Below are 15,950 nucleotides of genomic sequence, written 5' to 3'. Positions count from 1 at the left end.
TGACCTTTTATCCTCCCTTGATAATTGAACTTCCAAATGTTAGTTTCTTTGCCTTGGTTGGTAATTCGCAGCTCTTGCAGATGCTGACTTGGGAGCGAAATAATTGGAACCAGTGTTGTCTACCCGACTCCGGCCGAGACAGGCTTACTTACCCTTTACCTCAACATTTGATGCATGCTTTAGCTGAGCCTAGTTTTCCTCTTGTAACTTGTAGAAAGGTATCTCCCTCGTTGCAGGTCGTAGTTGATGACTCTTCCAACCTGATGCTGACTTGAATCTGTTTGCAGTTCTTCTAATTCTATTATTTTCTCAATTCATCAGAACTTAGACAGCCTTTAAAATTATCTTACCAGACAATATTTTGAATTCAGATTTATCTGCCAAGGTTCAACAATGGAGATTCAAACTAATGGAACATCCTACAATGAAAAAGACTCCTCCAGTTTTAACTCACCTCCTATTTTTGTTTCACGTAGTTACTTGTTCATGTCTTTGATTTAGGTTTTTCCTTCTACCCTCCCTTTGGTTGCAGATTAAGCCCAAACCATGCTGGTAGTGAGTCGGAATCTGTTAAAATTGTTTGGTTTGCGATCTCTCTCTCTCTGTGTGTGTGGATCGTTTGTTGTTTGTACTCTTGATCCCTGTGCTGGTCTTCTGCACGTATCAGTTGCAGGATATATTTAGGAAGTCTGGGCCTATGTGCAGGATATAATTGGATATGTCGGTGGCTATGGCTTAGCAGGAGCGACGCATCTTGATGCTCTGTGTTTGGATAATTATCACTCCCTCTGTTTTACTCTTTCGTCTTCACTGATCTGTTTTGGTTTCTCACAGTTTTCTGATTTAAACTATCTGTTTTTAGAAGGCGGTCCTATTTTGCCTCGGTGTGGCGGTTCCTTCCGTGGCTAAAACTTTTTTACTCTATAATTGAACTCTATAGACATTAGGGTTTCTTTGCCTTAGTAATTCTCAGCTCTTGCAGATACTGACTTGGAAAGGATATAACTGCAGTTTGGAACCGGCGTTGTTGTCCTCCATCATCCATACCTGCTTGTTCCCACTCATCTTTTCGTCCGTGCTTTAGCTATTTATAAGCAGCATTTGCCCCTAAATTTTTTTTTATTGCTTGCTGCAGGTTGTAGTTGACGAACTCATGTTCAGCCTGATGATGAATCCATCTACTGATCTTCGAAGTCTACAGTGTCGTTTCAATTCATTGCAACTTACATAATCTATAAATTATCTTACTAGACACTATTTTAAATACAGATTCATATGCAGCACGAATATGAGGATAATCCAGAGCTTTCAACTAATGGCACATCCTCCAACCGAAAAAGACTCATACGATCCTATTTTTTCTAATTTCATTTAGTTACTTGGGCATCTCTCTGATATAGGTTTTTTCCCCTGCCCTTCCTATGGTTACAGATTTTTATTTAGCCCAGGCCATGTTGCCAATGACTAGCTCTCCATGCTTGTTATCTGTACTCTTGATCCCTGTGTTTTCTTCTTATGCGTGTGTGGGTTGGCAAGATATAATTGTTATTAGGAGTTTGGGCCCAAACCTTTGCTCTGTACATGGATTTCATCTGTTGTCGCCTCCTCTACAATTTGGCTTGCAGGACTAGATCTCGATCTGGTGTGGAAGTAAAGCTCCATGTGGGTTGTGAACGTATGGTGAAGGGGACTCGAGGCAGGTCAGTTTCCCATGTTTGGTCGCATTGGTTTACTGGATTCCTCATCTGTGCTTGGCGACGTCAGATTTGAGTGAATATACATTAAGTTCTTCGATTTATGTTCGTCTGATGGCTGTTTGGGATCTTCGTTCGGAATCTTCTTCAACCACAAAAACTTACACCTGGACTCCATGCTTGTTTCAACTGATTACCAGATTTCACTATGGTCTGACTTTCCTTGAAGAAACTTTAAGTATGCTGATTATATTTGGGTTGTTCATTGATTTGCATTGTTGGAGGTTTTATTGCAAGATGGACTTCCCTGATGGTTTTGACCTCTGATTACTGATCCTGAAGCATAATGATTTGGTCTTTGTGGTAGTTTTCAGTTTGAACTTGCATTCAGGGGCCTCGTATATTTGGTGCAGCTTTGAGTTGGTAGTGTGCACGTCTGATTCTTTCGACTGTCCTGAAGCATCTTACTTTGGTTTCTGTTGTGCCATCCTACTGGTTTGGATGGAATATGATCTCATCTTTCGCTTGAATCAAGAAAATGCTAGAAGTCTCAAACAAGGGTCCAAAATGGAAATATCAGTTGGTACTCAGTTTGTATAGCAGATTATCAAAATGGAAATACTGTTTCAGGAAGTTGGATTTTGATATTTGGCTGCTTGTATCTTTCAACTTGCAAATTTATCACCTATAATAGGAAGTAAAGATCGCATGTACGTGAGCTCTGAATGCAGTAAAAATGTTCATACATATATGAATTGATTACACTTGGATTTGTGGGTTTACTATTCTATACATACTATTGTCCATGAGTGCACTTATGACAGAAAATCAAATTTTGGTGTGCCCATATTTTTAACTATAATGATACAAGAAAGATCCTACCACCCACTTGTGTTGGTTTAATAGTAGTGACCTCCTGTTGCTATATACTAAAACAATGAGAGCTGAAGGATCTGAACTGGAAGCTTGAACGAATATTTTGCCCTGAATAGGCATGTCTTTGATTAGTGTCAACTCCACTGAATATGATTCTGGTTTGTTGGTATGGAGTAGATTTTCAGAAGTGGTGTTCTTCTCGCTGGTGCTTCTCCAGTGGGATCTGGATTTTGTTCAACCCTATTCCTGTCAAGTACTTTCAACATATGGCAGTTTGTTTAGTATTTTATTCATCCTGGATTTAAAAACACAAAGTGCTCCCACATCTTACGGTCCTCTAATGGCTACTATGATCTCTTCATGACAAACTGCTAATTTGATGTGAATTGTGAAATCTTAATTACATATTCTCAAATCTTCAATTACATATTCTCAGTTCTCTGGGAACTTCCTAGTTTTAATTTAGTTGGCAACTAGCAAAAATACTAATTTGATGATTCCTGCCGATTAACTCAAAACTTATACACATGCCACCATTCTGTTTCGCTGTAATGCTACGAAAGCTTTCTCTGTGCAAGATTTGAATCACGCTCACTCTCATTCAGGTTCTGGAATTTATGGCATTCTTTGTTTGTTCCGCATGGCATGAATATTTATTGCCAATCGTGTGCCATGTCAATGCCGCCTTTGGTTGATTGCGTGGCTTGTGTGCTTAGCTCAATATAATTGTTTGTAGTGTTTGCTGTTTTTTGTGTTTAAGTAGGAGTAGTTTAACACTGCCTTTGCCGACCCGGATGAGAAAATGTGGAGGGGACTGCAGCTCCTCTGTATCGTTTGCATTAGAACTGTCATGGTCTCCTAATATTTTACATTGAGTAGCAGTGAATGAAGTGAGTAGAAGTTGCACAGGCTGTCTAGTTGAATACCGAATCGTCACACAATGTGGTGGCATGTTTTGGAATGCATCCTTTGCTATGAAAATTCTGGGAAGGTGTAATTTGTAGTCAGTCAGACTCCTTCAGGAACTTGCTGATTCCTAGCTGTACAAGGTCAGTGTTTTACTTGCGTTCCCAGAGGGAAGTGAGTGTATAGGAAGCTTTGAATGAAAGGCTTCCATTACCTATTACCTACAATACCATATACCATTTTCTAGGGAAGCCTGACCTGCAGTATGCAAGCAAGTGGGGATGGTTCATGAGTTCCCTGATAATTTAAGTTTCAGTAAACTAGCAGGTATGGTTTGCATGACTGATCCTGATACTGCACTTGGATGGCGTGGTAATCATAGCAGTGATTCAGGAGCTGGGAAATACATTATTACTAGTTGAGTTGATGATGTCTACTAGTAGGTCAGTAGAGGAAATGTAATAATAATCTGTAAAAGCAAGTTCAGGGTGTGTTGGGAAATACATTACTGGCTGTCCTTGAGCATAGTTGTGGTTGTCGTTCTCACAATCTCATTTGCGCCCACAAGAAAGTCAGAGATGCAGGTATGGTGGTTCATTTTCAGAGTGGAAATTCAAGTCCGACGAAACTGAAGAAGCTTCAACCACTGCAATCCTCAACGGGCGACGGCTATCCTACGGTCAGGTGAAAGACCTCTAGAGACAAAGCTGCCCCCTTCATTACCTCGTGTGTACTGGTTCATACCCTTGTTCATTTTAGTTAGACACACCAACAGTCAAGCTTTGCGCCCTAGATGTTGCTGCAGTTTCAGGCTTTCAGCTGTATACAAATTTCCGACCACAGAGTCTGTCTCGTCTTGTAATTTCATCGCGCTGGAATCTTAAATCTTGTCAGCACAGATGTGTCTTTTCTGCTAATATGTTGTTGAATCATTGGCGAGTAGAACGTCCACAGTTGTTTGTCGAGTGGGTGCTGATGTCCTGGAACTTTGGGTTATTCGACAGCAGTGGCGGAGCTTGACAATAATCTCGTGAGGGGGTGGGCAAAGCGAAAATATGAACAACTAGGAGAAAAAAGATTTGATTTTATCCAAATCTAAGCCATGCATAGTAAATTTTGGGCTGGGGCCCCTCAGAGTTGTACTAAGCTCCGCCACTGTTCGACAGTGACCTGTTTTTCCTTTCTAATGAAACATAGGGCTTTCTTCAAGACGTAGATACATCATGGGTCATAGAACTTGCACAATTTGTCTGATAGTTCAAATACGGTGCTTCCTCCCATATCCAGCTGTATTTTGCGCTTACCTGGCGTGCCATCGTACAGGAGGCACTGTCAGCGGCCGGTAGCGGCTGCACTGGATTTCCTTTTTCCAGAAAACCTTGCATTTTTTCATTGACGCACACAGAGTCCCTCAAATAAAATGAGAAAAGGAGGGGCTGGTGGTTTAGAAGTTAGAACACGGCCACTGCTAGTAGGCTCACCCACCCGTACAGCCACCAAACGAATATCATTTCAAGACTGACCGAAAAAATCTCTACTCCTAATGACTGAGTTGGTAGGATTGCGTCCACGGTTTATTTTTGTCCGGTTTATTTTCGTCTGGTTTATTTTTGTTTGGTTTAATTTGGTCTCTCCTTCCATCATCATATCCTCACGTTGATTTTTTTCACCCTCCCAATAAAAACTTTCTTAACATTTACAAACTTTCCCAATAAAAACTTTCTTAACATTTACAAACTTTCCTAACCAGACACAGTCACAAACGGGCAGGTACAGAAATCACATTACAAACATTAAAACCCTATTTTCATGAAAATCAATTCAAAATCCTAACTTTCCTAACGCATCGATTCTTACCTTTCCTATGTACCTCATTGGTGCCCCATCGATGCCCGCTCCCACCAAATGTAAGTTCTTTCATCCCCTCGCACGATCCCCTCGAACCACCGTCAAAGTAAGAAAACACCCAGCGCCTTTGTTCCAAATCATGCCATTTTAGTCAACGCCAAGCTGCTCATGGCCGGGGACGCCGTCGTCTTCATGCGCCGCGCCGACGGGGAGCTGCTCGCCGGGCGCGCCCAGGTACCCCGCCGTCTCCCAGCAGGCGTCCGAGGGCGCCGAGCGCCGGCCACGCAACGCGCGCGCGGGTCCCGCCCGAGGAGGTGGACGAGGCCGTGCGGCTCGCTGCAGAGGGCACGCTCTTCACCGTCACCTACTACCCGCGCCAGGGCGCCGGGGAGTTCGTCGTGCCCAAGCAGGAGGTGGAGGACGCGCTGATCGGCGCCTGGGCACCCGGCGTGCAGGTGCGCATGAAGTTCCTCGACGCCGAGGAGCGCCGCTCCGAGTGGAACAACGGCGCCGTCAAGGCCGTCGAGTCGTCGACCCCTCCATCTGGCGCATGCTCGAGGTACATCTTGCGTCCATACATCCATCTCTCCAGTCAATCCATCCGATCATTGCGATAATTGTCTGGTTGATCGATGGAGTCCACCTCTGTTTGGTTCAGGCATGCTTGCTTCAATTTGTTTGCTCTGCCATTCAGTATGGAGTAGCCCTAGATGTTCACCATGCTAGCGACTCGCCCATCAAACCGCAGAGATCCCTCGCATGGAGTAGCCCTAGATGTTCTAGGCCACCACCGCCAATCCGGCGAGCCTACGCTGCGACCGTTCATGGCGCCTGGGGGCAATGAACTGGCATTGCGGTCATGGAGGGGAGGCTCAGGAGCAGGGCGACGCTGGCTGGTAGAGGAATTCGAAGGAGCCAGGCCGCCCTGGCGATCACCTTGACTGCTGCGTCGTGCACCAACTAACGGCAGTGTCCGCGGTGGTGAAGAAGCATACACGGCGAGGCTAATATAAGGTATACCTTGGAGGACGCAACCCCCTGTCGTCAACACGTCATGGCCCGAATCGCCTGGAGGCCGCAACCCCTGCCTGTGCTCCAGATTCACAGTGTGTCCTGACGAACGAGGCGGCAATCTCTGAATTGAATAATTGATCGTTCATCCCGTTCTACCGCTGATTCGCTCGGCGCCACCTCTGTGGTACTCTTGACTGCTTTCACATATCCCCACAAGGTATAGTACGTGGTATCCCACCCCATGTCATGTAATTGCATTCTGAAGCAATTAGTACATAGGAGTCAACCCATAGGACAAGGAGGACCCGGTTATAGATTTTTAAAGGGAGGGTGTGCCGTGTACGGGAGCATATCTGTTAGTTTGTATCCTATGTTTAACAATTTCGGAAATTTTTGTAGTATAAAAATCTCAATAGTGAGGATACATTGCTGAACGTGATGTGATGTATATGATTTAGTTTATCATTAGTTGTTCTCCTTGCCACTACCCACTAAATTTCAGATCTGCCTTCAACTTCTAATGGTAAATATTCAATTAATTTTAGTCGGCTCAAAAGGCTTCAAGCTTCTTTGTCCATTATTTCCTGTTCAACTTTAAGAAACCTTTAAGTTTGTTTTGTTTCACTTACTTTACTATTCCTTCTTGATAAACTCACCAGGTACTGTATATATCTCTCCCTGGTCACAGTGGGATGGCTAATAATTTCATGCACAACACCACAATAGCAGATATTCGGAGATTTGGAATATGAATGTACTTAGTTAAAGGCCATCCAAAGATACACATTTGCAAGGAAACTGCACAATGTCAATACGAATATGAAAGATAATTGGATAAATAACTTTGAAATCTGATCTTTTTTTGATGATAACACAACTTACGCTGATTTCCATAATGAACAGAGAATAGAAAAAGTGTTGTTGCGGCCATGACTTGAATAACAAACCAAATTCACAAGGTCGGTACTGGACTATTGGTAATATATATTCTTTTGGCAGGGATTTATAAATACTTCACATCTCTTTTTAGTGGATTTTGTGATAGGAGTGAGAGTTGAGAGTGAGCGGGTTGGAGGCTGTGGTTGATTTGTTCAGTTACGAATGTGAGCGGAATATTTTCCCTACTTAAGAAAAAGTGGCAAATTGGATAAGGCAGTCATATTTTTTTGATCAGGTCATACAATATATTTTTTAGGATAGAAGGGTAAATGCATTAGTTTGTTGTTTTAATAGTTAATAACAGACGCGGTGGCGTACTAGTTGCATCCCCAACAACAGCCATCATATTTTTGTTTTGTGGTAATGCATGACATTCAACTGTATGTTACAACATGGCAATGCCTCATGAGACATCGAATTTGCCTTCTTGGCTTGGGGTCGTCATGGGCGGCGCACGCCTCCTCCGCCTTGATGGTCGTGGCGGATCGGCACGAACACGGGAGGAGGGGATCATGACGGAGAGCAAGCGGTTGGTGGGGGCACTCCTCCTTGGTGGTCCGTGGGGAAGTATGGTATGAAGGGAAGAGGGCGCCAGGACGAAAGTGAGGTGAGTCTCATCCGGTTATAAAGTAGAGGGCTCCAGCGAGAAATATTAGGCTATGGTGGGAAACTGAGCTGGAAGGAGAGAGGGTCCGACATGAGGGAAGGGTGCCTCATGGTGTGGGGTTTTGTGTTGTGTTGGGACCGCGTGTTTGAAATAACATGGCGGATAGTTCGGACAACGACATTGCTCCCCATATATGAGATGGATTTGGGGCAGCCTGTACTAAACCCGGGCAAACATCGGGCCGGGCCGGGTTTCGGGCCGGGCTTGTAAAAGCCCGACCTTCATTTCTCAAGCCCGAGCCCAGCCCGAAGCCTGAAATACTCCCTGTTTTCAAGCCCAAGCCCGGCCCAAAATCAAGCCCGAAGCTCGAAAGCCCGGCCCGAATGCTGTTTTTTAGTACGCACACGTGCAAGCCCGGCCCGAAGCCCGAAAGCCCGGCCTGAAATACAGAAAAATTGAAGCTCGAGCCCGGCCCGAATTATCTTTCGGGCTGCAAAACAAAGCCCGAGCATGGCCTGAATGTCAAGCCCGACCTGGCCCGGCCCGGGTCGTCGGGCCGGGCTGCCCATGCCCGGGTTTAGCCCGGACTGTCCAGTCGGTTGAGTTTTGAGACCGTTGGGCGCCTGTTTGAAGTCCAAACATGCCCGGACGTACGAGGAAGAAATGAGCTTCGACCATAGAGGTGATCTTAATCATTTATTTGATTCATTTATATACATTATAGCCCGTAGCAACGCACGGGCATTCTACTAGTTAAAGGTAAAATCTAACCAAATAATAAGAAGCCCCGCTGTTTGAACCTGCAAACGAGTGACGACCACAAGGACACATGATGTAAAATAGGGACAAAAGAAATTTATTTTGTCCGTTCTTATTTCGTTGATTTGTCCAAAAGAATTTACGTACATTCATTCTGTATTATATTTTTTATCTAGATTTTTAGATTAAACATATTTGAATTCAGACAAAAATTTAGTTTTATCCAAAAAATTACATGCATTCATACTACATTATATTTCCTGTTATCTAGATTTTAAGATTTAAAATTATTTGAATTCAAACAAAAATGTCATTGATTTGTCCCAAAGAATTTACGTACACTCATTCTGTGCGATATCTTCTGTTATCTTGATATTTATATTTAACATTATTCGAATTCAGAAAAAAGTTGATTTTCCCAAAAGAAAAAGCTACGTACATTCACATGACACTATATTTCCTTCTATCTAGATTTTAAATTTAAAATTATTCAAATTCAAAAAAAAATCCATGAATTTGTCCCAATGAATTTACGTACATTCATTCTGCGCTATACTTTCTTTCTCTGGATTTTTTATATTTAAGATTGTTTGAATTCAAACAAAAATTTAGTTGATCTGTCCCAAAGAATTTACGTATACTCATTCTACGCTATTCTTTTATCTCGATATTTATAGTTAACATTATTTGAATTCAAAAAAAAATAGTTGATTTTCCCAACAAAAAAATATGTACATTATACGACACTATATTTCCTTTTATCTAGATTTTAAATTTAAAAGTATTCAAATTCAAACATAAAATTCCGTAAATTTGTCCTAAAGAATTTACGTACATTCATTCTGCACTATACTTTCTTTCTCTGGATTTTTTATATTTAATATTGTTCGAATTCAAAAAAAAATAGTTGATTTGTCCCGAAGAATTTACGTATATTTATTCTGCGTTAAACTTTCTTTCTATGGATTTTTCATATTTAACATTATTTGAATTCAAACAAAAATTTAGTTGATTTGTCCCAAAAATGTATGTATATTCATTTTGCATCATGTTTCATGTTTTCCTAGTATTATTTATAATGTTTTAGAGTCATATTTACTTTATGATGCAATTGTAATGTATTTTCTCTCTTATTGTGCAAGATTTATATGGAGAGAAAAATTGCCGGCAGCCAGAATTCTGGACCTAAAAAGAGCTACAACAGAGATAGCTATTCTCCGGAGCTCCAAATGATCTGAAAATTTACGAAGATTTATTTTGGAATTAATAAAAATACTGAAAGAAGAATCACTAGGAGGGACCCCACCAGAAAGCCACAAGCTTAGGTGAAGCGCGCCACCTAAGCTTGTGGACCCAAGAGCATGCCTTCGTGGCCCCCATCTCCTATATGAAGCCTTTTTCCCAAGAAAAAATTAGAAGAATATTTTCGGGAGGAAGAGTCGCCGTCTCGAGGCTGAACCTAGGCAGGAACACTTTTGCTCTCCGGCGAAACGATTTCCCCGCGGATACTTCCCTCCGGGAGGGGGAAATCGAAACTATCGACATCACCAATGTTCCTCTCATCGTGGGAGGACTCATCTCCATCAACATCTTCACCAGTACCATCTTATCTCAAACCCTAATTCATCTATTGTATTCAATCTTTGTCTCCAAATCTCATATTGGTACATTTGGGTTGCTAGCAGTGTTGATTACATCTTATAGTTGATGCTAGTTGGTTTATTTGGTGAAAAAATATATATGTTTAGATCCTCAATTATATATTATACTCCTCTAATCTTGAACGTGAATATGATTTGTGAGTAGTTTCGTTTGTTCTTGAGGACATGAGAGAAGTCTTGTTATAAATAATCATGTGAAGTTGGTATTCGTTCAATATTTTGAAGATGCATATGTTGTTATTCCTCTAGGGCGTGTTTGATTACTCGCATCTGGCTCGCATCCCCATGCAATAAACTGGGTGTTTGTGAAGGAAATATGCCCTAGAGGCAATAATAAAGTTATTATTTATTTCCTTAATTCATGATAAATGTTTATTATTAATGCTAGAATTGTATTAACCGGAAACTTAGTACATTTGTGAATATATAGACAAAACATATAGTCCCTAGTATGCCTCTACTTGACTAGCTCGTTAATCAAAGATGGTTATATTTCCTAACCATAGACATGTGTTGTCATTTGATGAATGGGATCACATCATTAGGAGAATGATGTGATGGACATGACCCATTCGTTAGTGTAGCGTGATGACCATGTTAGTTTCATTGCTACTGCTTTCTTCATGACTTATACAAGTTCCTCGGACTATGAGATTATGCAACTCCCGAATACCGGAGGAACACTTTGTGTGCTACCAAACGTCACAACGTAAAATAGTGATTATAAAGGTGCTCTATAGGTGTCTCCGAAGGTGTTTGTTGGGTTGGCATAGATCGAGATTAGGATTTGTCACTCTGTGTTTCGGAGAGGTATCTCTGGGCCTTCTCGGTAATACTCATCACTATAAGCCTTGCAAGCATTGTAACTAATGAGTTAGTTGTGGGATGAAGTATTATGGAACGAGTAAAGAGACTTGCCGGTAACGAGATTGAAGTAGGTATTGGGATACCGACGATCGAATCTCGGTCAAGTAACATACCGATGACAAAGGGAACAACGTATGTTGTTATGCAGTTTGACCGATAAGGATCTTCATAGAATATGTAGGAACCAATATGAGCATCTAGGTTCCGCTATTGGTTATCGACCGGAGACGTGTCTCGGTCATGTCTACATAGTTCTCGAACCCGTAGGGTCCGCACGCTTAACATTCGATGACGATTGGTATTATGAGTTTATGCGATATGATGTACTGAAGATTGTTCGGAGTCCCGGATGTGATCACGGACATGACGAGGAGTCTCGAAATGGTCGAGATATAAATATTGATATATTGGACGACTATATTCAAACACCGGAAGTGTTCCGGAGAAATTTCGGATAAAACCGGAGTGACGGGGTTACCGGAACCCCCCGGGGGAACTAGTGGGCCTAGATGGGCCTTAGTGGGAGAAGAGGAAGGGCCAGGAGGGGCTGGCCGCGTGTACCTCCCTTGAGTCCGAATAGGGCAAGGGAAGGGGGTGGCGCCCCCCCCCCTTTCCTTCCCTTCCCCCTCTTCCTTCCTCCTTCCCCCTCTCTTCCCTTGTTGGAAACCTACTAGGAATATGATTCCTAGTAGGAATCCTACTTGGGGCGCACCTCATGAGGGCCGACCGGCCTCCCCCCTTGCTCCTTTACATACGGGGGCAGGGGGCACCCTAGAACAGAAAAGTTGATTGTTTAGCCGTGTGCGGTGCCCCCCTCCACAGTTACACACCTCGGTCATATCATCGTAGTGCTTAGGTGAAGCCCTGCGCCGGTAACTTCATCATCACCATCACCACGATGTCATGCTGACGAAACTCTCTCTTGACCTCAGCTGGATCTAAAGTTCGTGGGATGTCACCGAGCTGAACGTGTGCAGATCGTGGTGCCATACCTTCGGTGCTAGGATCGGTCGGATCGTGAAGATGTACGACTACATCAACCGCGTTGTCATAACGCTTCTGCTTTCGGTCTACGAGGGTACGTAGAGAACACTCTCCCCTCTCGTTGCTATGCATCACCTAGAGATAGATCTTGCATGATCGTAGGATTTTTTTTGAAATTACCATGTTCCCCAACAATGGCATCCGAGCCAGGTCTATGTAGATGTTATATGCACGAGTAGAACACAAAGAGTTGTGGGCGATAATAGTCATACTGCTTACCATCATGTCATACTTTGATTCGGCGGTATTGTTGGATGAAGTGGCTCAGACCGACATTACGCGTACGCTTACGCGAGACTGGTTCTACCGACGCGCTTTGCACATAGGTGGTTGGTGAGTGACTGTTTCTCTAACTTTAGTTGAATCGAGTGTGGCTACGTCCGGTCCTTGTTGAAGGTTAAAACATCACACTTGACGAAAAATCATTGTGGTTTTGATGCATAGGTAAGAACGGTTCTCGCTAGAAGCCCGTAGCAGCCACGTAAAACTTGCAACAACAAAGTAGAGGACGTCCAACTTGTTTTTGCAGGGCTTGCTGTGATGTGATATGGTCAAGGCATGATGTGATATAAATTGTTGTATGAGATGATCATGTTTTGTAACAAAGTTATCGGCAACTGGCAGGAGCCATATGGCTGTCGCTTTATTGTATGCAATGCAATCGCCATGTAATTGTTTTACTTCATCACTAAGCGGTAGCGATAGTTGTAGTAACAATAGTTGGCGAGACGACAATGATGCTACGATGGAGATCAAGGTGTCGCGCCGATGACGTTGGAGATCATGACGATGCTTCGGTGATGGAGATCATGAGCACAAGATGATGATGGCCATATCATGTCACATATTTTAATTGCATGTGATGTTTATCCTTTATGCATCTTATTTTGCTTAGAACATCGGTAGCATTATAAGATGATCCCTTACTAAATTTCAAGGTACAAGTGTTCTCCCTGAGTATGCACCGTTGCTACAGTTCGTCGTGCCGAGACACCACGTGATGATTGGGTGTGATAAGCTCTACGTTCACATACAACGGGCGCAAACCAGTTTTACACACGCTGAATACTCAGGTTAAACTTGACGAGCCTAGCATATGCAGATATGGCCTCGAAACACTAAGACCGAAAGGTCGAGCGTGAATCATATAATAGATATGATCAACATAGTGATGTTCACCATTGAAAAATACTCCGTCTCACGTGATGATTGGACATGGTTTAGTTGATTTGGATCACGTGATTACTTAGATGATTAGAGGGTTGTCTATCTAAGTGGCAGTTCTAAAGTAATATGATTAATTAAACTTTAATTTATCATGAACTTAGTACCTGATAGTATTTTGCATGTCTATGTTGTTGTAGATCAATGGCCCGTGCTACCGTTCCTTTGAATTTTAATGCGTTCCTAGAGAAAGCTAAGTTGAAAGATGATGGCTGCAACTACACGGACCGGGTCCGTAACTTGAGGATTATCCTCATTGCTGCACAGAAGAATTACGTCCTAGAAGCACCGCTGGGTGCTAGGCCTGCTGTAGATGCTAATGACAATGTTAAAGCAGAGAAAAGTTGGTGACTACTCGATAGTTCAGTGTGCTATGCTTTACGACTTAGAATCGGGACTTCAAAGACGTTTTGAACGTCATGGAGCATATGAGATGTTCTAGGAGTTGAAGTTAATATTTCGAGCAAATGCCCAAGTTGAGAGATATGAAGTCTCCAACAAGTTCTACAGCTGTAAAATGGAGGAGAATAGTTCTGTTAGTGAACACATACTCAAAATGTCTGGGTATCATAATCACTTGACTCGGTTGGGAGTTGATCTTCCAGTTGATTGTGTCATTGACAGAGTTCTTCAATCACTGCCACCAAGCTATAAAGGCTTCGTGATGAACTATAATATGCAAGGGATGAACAAGACTATTCCCGAACTCTTCGCAATGCTAAAGGTTGCGGAGGTAGAAATCAAAAAGGAGCATCAAGTGTTGATGGTCAACAAGACCACTAGTTTCAAGAAAAAGGGCAAAGGGAAGAAGGGGAACTTCAAGAAGAACGACAAAAAGGTTGCTACTCAAGAGAAGAAACCCAAGTCTGGACCTAAGCCTGAAACTGAGTGCTTCTACTGCAAAGGGACTGGTCACTGGAAGCAGAACTGCCCCAAGTAATTGGCGGATAAGAAGGATGGCAAAATGAAAGGTATCTTTGATATACATGTTATTGATGTGTACTTAACTAATGCTCGCAGTAGCGCCTGGGTATTTGACACTAGTTCTGTTCCTCATATTTGCAACTCGAAACAGGGGCTACAGATTAAGCGAAGATTGGCTAAGGACGAGGTGACGATGCGCGTGGGAAATGGTTCCAAAGTCAATGTGATCGCAGTCGGCATGCTACCTCTACATCTACCATTGGGATTAGTTTTATGAAGGAAATATGCCCTAGAGGCAATAATAAAGTTATTATTTATTTCCTTAATTCATGATAAATGTTTATTATTCATGCTAGAATTGTATTAACCGAAAACTTAGTACATGTGTGAATACATAGACAAAACCTATAGTCCCTAGTATGCATCTACTTGACTAGCTCATTAACCAAAGATGGTTAAGTTTCCTAACCATAGACATGTGTTGTCATTTGAAGGGTTTCGTGCTTCCTTGTCTTCAACCACCGGATTGTAGAGACTTGGTGATGTAGAGATTGCTCAAGATGTGAGTGAGTTGCAATCTCATATATTTAGATTCCACCAAGTACCTACAAGGGTTAGATAACATGCAAGGGTGCAAATATATCCAAGACATATGATTATCATCATAAGAGAAACATCAAGGATTAGTCAAAGGCTCATGCCTTGCATGTATCCAAATGGAGTTCCTACTCCAAGTTTGAAGCATCAATGATGTTCAATTCACCTCTCAACCTGCAAAACACTTTCTCATCAAGTGGTTTAGTGAAAATATCGGCCAATTGTTTTTTGGTACGAACATGCTTAAGGTTTATGTCACCCTTAGCAACATGATCTCGAATGAAATGATGACGAACTTCAATATGCTTAGTTCAAGAATGTTGCACGAGATTATGAGCAATCTTAGTAGCACTTTCATTGTCACAAAGCAAAGGAACATGTTTCACATATATCCCATAATATTTAAGAGTTTGGGTCATCCAAAGTAATTGAGCACAACATGAACCAACGGCAATGTATTCCGCTTCGGCGGTGGATAAGGACACCGAGTTTTGTTTCTTGGAGGACCAAGATACAAGAGATCTACCAAGAAATTGACAAGTACCCGAAGTGGACTTTCTATCAACCTTGTCTCCGGCATAGTCCGAGTCGGAGTAGCCAATAAGATTAAAAGAGGCCCTCTTAGGATACCAAATGCCAAAGTTTGGTGTATGAATTAAGTATCTCACTATCCTTTTCATGGCCTTAAGATGACACTCTTTAGGGGCCGCTGGATATCGTGCACACATGCACACACTTAGCATAATATCGGGACGAGAGGCACATAGATATAACAATGAACCAATCATAGAGCGATAAACTTTTTGATCAACGGGTTCACCGTCCTTAGTCAAGTCAAGATGTCCACTAGTAGTCATGGGTGTACTCATACCTTTGCATTCTTGCATATTGAACTTCTTGAATAAGTCTTTGGTGTACTTCGTTTGAGAGACAAAGGGGCCTTCCTTAGTTTGCTTGATTTGCAAACCAAGAAAGAACTTGAGTTCACTC

Source organism: Triticum aestivum, chromosome 1B (genome assembly GCF_018294505.1).
Source record: "Triticum aestivum cultivar Chinese Spring chromosome 1B, IWGSC CS RefSeq v2.1, whole genome shotgun sequence".
Classification (NCBI taxonomy): Eukaryota; Viridiplantae; Streptophyta; class Magnoliopsida; order Poales; family Poaceae; genus Triticum; species Triticum aestivum.
This window is presented reverse-complemented; position numbering follows the sequence as displayed.